A 7,178-nucleotide genomic window follows, 5' to 3' on the forward strand; every position below is an offset into this window, starting at 1 on the left:
AAGAGCGAAGACTATTGAAAAGTTTTGTGCCATATATATGTATATGTATATGTATATACGTATATATAATACTCCTGTTATTAGAGGAGCACAATAAAATAACTCCAAGAACATACATCGCTTGAATTCTCATATAAAAAAGTGGTATTATGTTTAGTTTTCTAACATCTTATCAAGACTAATAATATTTCCTGTACATGATACAAAATACAAATGTGACCAAGGTTGTAAAACTCGCGACTCGAGGAGAACTCGGTAGAGAGGTTTTTGAGGAGTTCTTGGCAACTCGGGGGAGAACTCAGATGTTGACTTTCGTTGACTTTTTAGTTTTTTAGTATATTTTATATATATTTAAGTTTATAATATTATTTATCAACTTATAGAGCTCATATATGTTATTCTCATATCATTTATTTATATTTTTAACTCCTTCCTTAACTTTTTCTTCTTTAACTCAAATTCCAGGGAATAACTTCCAATTTCAGCGATCAAAATTCATTTTCTAGCCACCAAGAATATGAAAAAGGTGTGAAACAAAAAAAAATTGAAAATTTTAGAGGTTTGACCGGCGTTGACTGAGTTGACCAAGGTTGACTGAGTTTGTGGCCGATTTCTCGTTTCCTCCGACCTGCCGATTTCCCCCCGAGTACTCAGCTAAGTCGGCTGAGTTTTGCAACACTGAATGTGACTAAACCAATAGCATTCACAAGTACTAGGGGTGTAAAATGAGCAGAGCTACTCGAGCCCGAGCCCGAGCCCGAGCCGGAGCCGGGAGCTGAGCTTATTTTTGGGATCGATTACTAAACAAGTTCAAGCTTGAGCTTCGTATATCGAGCTCGAACAAGCTAGCGAGCCTAAACGAGCTTTTCATATATATATATATATATATATATATATATATATATAGGAGCAGGATCAATGGGGAAGTAACCAATCGGGGGGAAGCAAAAAAATTTTTTTTTTCGTTTTTTTTGAATTTTTTTTTTCCCGGCATCAAGATCACACGAAAATATGAACATTTAGAAGACACTTCGTGATGAATGTTATTATTTAGGCGGGAAAACGATCGACAAAAATAACATTCAAGATAATATTGTTCGTGAAGAATATGAACGTTTTTTTTTCATGTTTTGTGAACTAAAATTTAGCCCGATTTAGAGTTTAGGGTTTAGGGTTTAGGGTTTAGGGTTTGGTGTTTTGAGTTTATGACCCTAAACTCTAAACCGTTCGTGTTAAAAACTCAATCTAAATCCTAAATCTAAACCCTAAATCTAAACCCTAAACCCTAAATTTCTAAACCCTAATATCTAAACCCTATAAACCCTAATATCTAAACCCCAATAGCTAAAACCTCAAAATAGGCTCGAAAAACACGATAATTGTTATATATTACTTCTTGAGCGTTTTCCCGCCAAAATAAAAACATTTATCACAAAGTGCCTCTACTAAATGTTCATATTTTCATCTCATCTATAATGTTCGTGAACAAAGTTTTTTCAAAAAACGAAAAAAAAAAAAAAAATTTTGCTTCCCTCCGAATGGTTACTTCCTTCTTGATCCTACCACTATATATATATATATATATATATATATATATATATATATATATATATATATATATATATATATTAAAATATTTTATCTAATAATATACTTAATAATTGCATAATAGTTATTATATTCTAGAGAGTATAAAATTTAGAATTTAAATTGTATTGTATAATGATTAAAAAGTATGTAGTAAATAAAATAAATAGAGAAACTAAATAAAAATAATATTTAAATAATAATGTTATTTAACAAACGAGTCCTCGAGCTTTCTTAAATTCAGACGAGCCGAACTCGAACTTTATATGCTAGACTCGAACCGAGCCGAGCTCGAGCTTAGCAAATTCTAACGAGCCAAGCTCGAGCCCAGTCGAGCTCGAGCTCGGCTCGACTCGTTTACACCCCCTTCACAATTGTAGTCATGTGAACAAAACTCGCATTTATTGTTAAATTTATTGACTGACAAGCTTGGAATTTACTGAAATTATCTCAAAACAACAAATATGCCATATCCAAATCCACCATAAATATCAAACAGCAGATTATATGCCAAACTCACAGATTCAATGTGATCAAATACGGAGTATATACATAGGCAGTGGCACAGGGCAAAACAAGAGCAGGAAGTGAGAGTGCTTTTTAGCCCACATGTATATGTTGTTTATATAAGAAATTAAACCCAATATATATATAATATTTAGCCCAGTTAAATATAAACTTAATTAATGACAAAATGCATCCAGTCCAACGAGTTAATACATTCATCCTAGCGACCAAGTAGATGAAATCAGACTGAGTTCAGATGATACAATTATTATTGGTTTTATTGATTCATTTTACCTTTTCTGGGTTCAGATGATATAATTCGTCATCAAGAAAAAGAAAAGAACGGATATAATAAAAATCTTAAGCCAAGAATTTTCAATACATCACAAAAATAATAACATAACACATGCATTACAAACGATGAAAAAGAACGGAAATAATAACAAATCAACTATGGCTAAATAATAACAAATCAACTATGTCTAAATAATAACAAATCAAGAAAAAGAATGAAGATGAAAGAGTTGTACCCCTTTAGAAACCTCAGTGGTGGTTGACTGGATTAGCTACTGCATCTAGTAGACAATCAGAGAAAAAGTGAAATTAGGGTTCAAAATAAAAGGGTTTAAATAGTGGCGGAACTAGAAATTAGTTAAATTGTGCTTATTATAAGTTAAATGTAAATTTTTTTGTGCTTATTATGTTTATTTTTGTATTTTTGTATACTAGCAGTTTTTATAACTTTATTGGTACAAAAACGTAAATTTGTGGTATGCGTGAGGGGGAATTAATTTTTTGGGAATTTGATTTCAAAATAAACCCAAATTTTTAAAGAAAATTTCTAATGACAACTCTTAAACTGTCTTTAACACATTCAAACACGCATAAAATAGTTGTACAATTCCTGAAAAAAAAAAAACCACCTCCATGTATCACTTATTTATGCACATATTTATTTCATAATGTTTGTCATTAGAAAAGTTCATTTTTAAAAGGGTGATTGAGTTTTGACATATACATGGTTCAAAACCAGACCAAAAAACAGTACTGATCTAAAGCATTTTATCATTAAAGTAGAGTCCTACTAATTGGACCGTGAGGTCCAAAAAAAAAGGTCCAAAAATAGTAAAAAAAATTTAACCGAAGTAAGTCTAAAAATAGGTGATGGTAAAAAAGTGTACGAAGTCAGTTTTCTGAGTTTTGAAAACCAATATCACAATTTTCTATAAAATCAACTTTCTCTATCTCTCTTCAAATATCTCCGGTCACTTGTACATTGTACTAAAAATGTTGTACATTGTGCTAAAAATGTGGATTCAAAATAAAGTAAAAGAAATTGTACATTATGCTTAAAATGTGGTATAATGTGCTAAAAGGGTGGTACACCGCCTAACCACCACAGATCTAGCAGCGGTTTGTTGTTGTTTGTTGCTGCCGAAAAACAGCAACGACGATGGAATGGTGGAAGGCGGGGGCGGTGGCTGTAGAAAGTGGGAGTGGATGTCGGTGGTAGCGGATGGCGGAGGAGGTCATAGGTGGTGGCTGGAAGTGGTGTTGGAGTTGATGGTGGGAGATAGTGGTTCACATAGTCTTTGAAGTTTTTTTAGATTTCATAGATAGAGAAGATGAGAGGTGAAGATATGGTATGGAATGAGGAAGGGTGGTAGAATAAAGTCATAATTAAATATTATTAATATATCTGCATTTTCAGTAATTTTTTCACATTTTCCAAGAAATGGATCAAAAGGTCCAATTAAAAAAACCCTTAAAGTACCAAATCAGAACATCATTTTTAACTTCAATCACTTTATGTAAACTTTATTTACTTCAGTTTTTTTTTTTTTTTTTTTTTTTTTTTTTTTTTTTTTTTTTTTACTTTTTATGGAGTTAACAGCTCTTTTTTTACTTTTCATACAATTACAACGGAGGGAACATTAGTTCAGATCTATAACCGGAAAGAACCACCACCTGAGTGATGGCCGGTAAACACCACCACCACTGTGATGACCCGTCCAAATTCATTTGGACAAATACATCATTCATTGATTTCATAGTGAGGTTTTGACCTCTATATGATACGTTTTGTAAACATTGCATTCTTTTGAAAAGGCACACCATAAGTGAAAATATAAATCCAAGGTTTTCGACATCTGATGATTTCTACGTATAGACAATCACCATATATAATAGTTTTTAACAATACATCCGTTGACAATACAGTCAAATAAGATACATGGTGATAATTTTGTGAATGCAAAGTTTTCTCGAATAAAGCATGTATGACTCCATGCACATAGCTTGTATAACGTATAAGCAAACAGCGGAAAACTTCTAAGAACCTGAGAATAAACATGCTTAAAAGTGTCAAAACAAAGGTTGGTGAGTTCATAGTTTTAATGTTGCGCATAATCTGTATATAAAGGTGGATCACAAGATTTCAGTTGTTTCATCCGAAACGTTTATCAAAAGATTCTACGAAATTGAGCACCCTAGTAACTAAACTTTAACGTCTATATAATAAGTACCACTATTTTAACATACATGCAACCAACATGTACAATACACGCAAACCAACGTGTACTAACCTCAAATAGCATATGTCTGTTTTATAGTTCAGGCTAGGGTTTCTATACCTGGAATAGACGGGGATGTCAAGCCCTATGGATCCATATACAACTATTCGCGCCCACCAGTTCTTATAACTGGCAGTTACTAGTTACCAAAGCTAAGGGTTTTCGGTTCAAACTCGGTGTAGAATTTAGTATGTACTTGTATCCATTGCGTTTAAAATAAAGTGCATGTATTCTCAGCCCAAAAATATAGATTGCAAAAGCAATTAAAAATGGAGCAAATGAAACTCACCTTAGCAGCACATAAGGTCATTCACTGAAATGTGACCGAAACTCGGAATGCAAAATAATCGTAGATCTGAACCTAGAGAACATATGTTGGTCAATACATGTCTAACAAGCTAGGTCAGGTCATAGTGTATCACAATCCTAATGCTCGAGACCGACATGCAAAAGTTAACAAAAGTCATCTCAAAAGTCAACCTGACCCAATATAATCTTTAAATCTATACATGTTTATTAACATAGTATAAGTCTTGATAATTGAACAAATTTATAGTTTATCAAACTCAAAATATTATTTATTTCAGGAGCTATATTATATTTGAATTATCATGGAAATCGAAAATATTTTATTATTTCACATAGTTTTTCAATACTTGTAAAATCAGATTATAGTGTTTATAAAGCTTTAAAACATGATAAGACAGGCAACTTTAACAATTGTTCAACGAGATGTGCCTTATATAAGAATTCATTATGGAAATTCAATTTATCAATCTCATAAACAAGTTGTTTAAATATCAATTTACAGTTTCAAACACAATTTCAATTAATATTAATCATAATTCAGTTGACCATATCTTTTAATCCGTTCATCGAAATCACGCGATTTCTAAATGAAAAGTTAATAATTTTTCGTCAGCTTTCCAAAAACATGCATATCATATATCTTATATCAGTAGCATATGTATCAAATTCGTGATTCATCATAAACAATCTAACGACAAAATTAAAGTATACATGCATGCATAAACATATATACTCGAGCACTAGACATGGATACACTATTAATATATAAAAGATAAGATATGAATGCTCACGTATCAATATTGTGATTCAATATTGTAGGAAAGTACGTAGACGCAACGGAGATGATAAACACTAGGTTTGACTTGTGGACAATACCCACGAACATTACCTCTAACCTCCATAGCTATAACCCATAGTTTCCTTAGCTCTATCCCGCTCGAAGAGCTTGTTTTGAAATCACACGCTCATAACCTCGTCGTAGTATTTTATGTATAATACTAATAATAATACTAATACTACTAATAATAATATTAAGATTTATAATAATATTAATAATAATAAAAATAATAATAATAATAATAATAATAATAATAATAATAATAATAATAATAATAATAATAATTTAAATAAATAAATAATATACGTAGTAATATGAGAGATAGAGAGATTGTGAAGTGAATGAGTGAATGGTGACCAGAATTCGTCGAGCTTTTATAGGACCTGAACTCACCAGCCCTGCCATGCGATCGCATGGCTTGAAGGGGTAAATCCCATGCGATCGCATGGGTTCCTTTGACAGCTCACAATCGTTTAACGTTTTGCTTGTCGACATGATTAAATATATATATAATATATATAATTTATATTAATTAATTATATATTATATTATATTCTCGTACATAGTTAACTTGTAATTTTGGTTCCGATGTCTTGTACGTTTACGTTCGACTTATGTCCCGGTTCCGGATTTTCGCACGTTACTTCGTATGCTTTAATAACTTGTACTTTACGTTTAGCGACGTGTACCTTTGTCAAAATATAGACTTACATTACAAATAACTATATTACCCGAAGTGTATCTTGTACGTTCGAGTGTTTTGGTCATTTGCGTCTATAAATTTACGTCTTATTATATAATAATATTATTTTAAATCAAAACGTTTTATATCTAAGTTAATATTATATTTTATAACATTTGTAAAAATATACATACATTTTCATTTTGAAATAGTGTTTTACTGTAGCAAATGATTTTTACTATAGCAAATAGTGGTTTTCGAAAACACTGTAGCTTTCCGGGTACTGTAGCAATTCGAAAATACTGTAGCAAATTAGTGTTTACTTGTTCATCTTAAACGTTTTAGTTAACTGATCTAAATATCAATCGAATTAATAAACGAATGTTACTATCGTTTACTAAATAACTTGAAATTATATATATGTATATATCTTCATTTAATATCCATAAATCAGTTTTTAAATACACATTGCAAGTTATTTATAATTACTTTTTAATAATTAATATTTCAACTTATTGTGTATATATATATATATATATATATATATATATATATATATATATTAAATACACATTGCAAGTTATTTATAATTACTTTTTAATAATTAATATTTCAACTTATTGTATATATATATATATATATACATATATATATATATATATATATATATATATATATATAT

The sequence above is a fragment of the Rutidosis leptorrhynchoides genome, chromosome 7 (assembly GCF_046630445.1).
Source record: "Rutidosis leptorrhynchoides isolate AG116_Rl617_1_P2 chromosome 7, CSIRO_AGI_Rlap_v1, whole genome shotgun sequence".
In the NCBI taxonomy this organism is placed as follows: domain Eukaryota; kingdom Viridiplantae; phylum Streptophyta; class Magnoliopsida; order Asterales; family Asteraceae; genus Rutidosis; species Rutidosis leptorrhynchoides.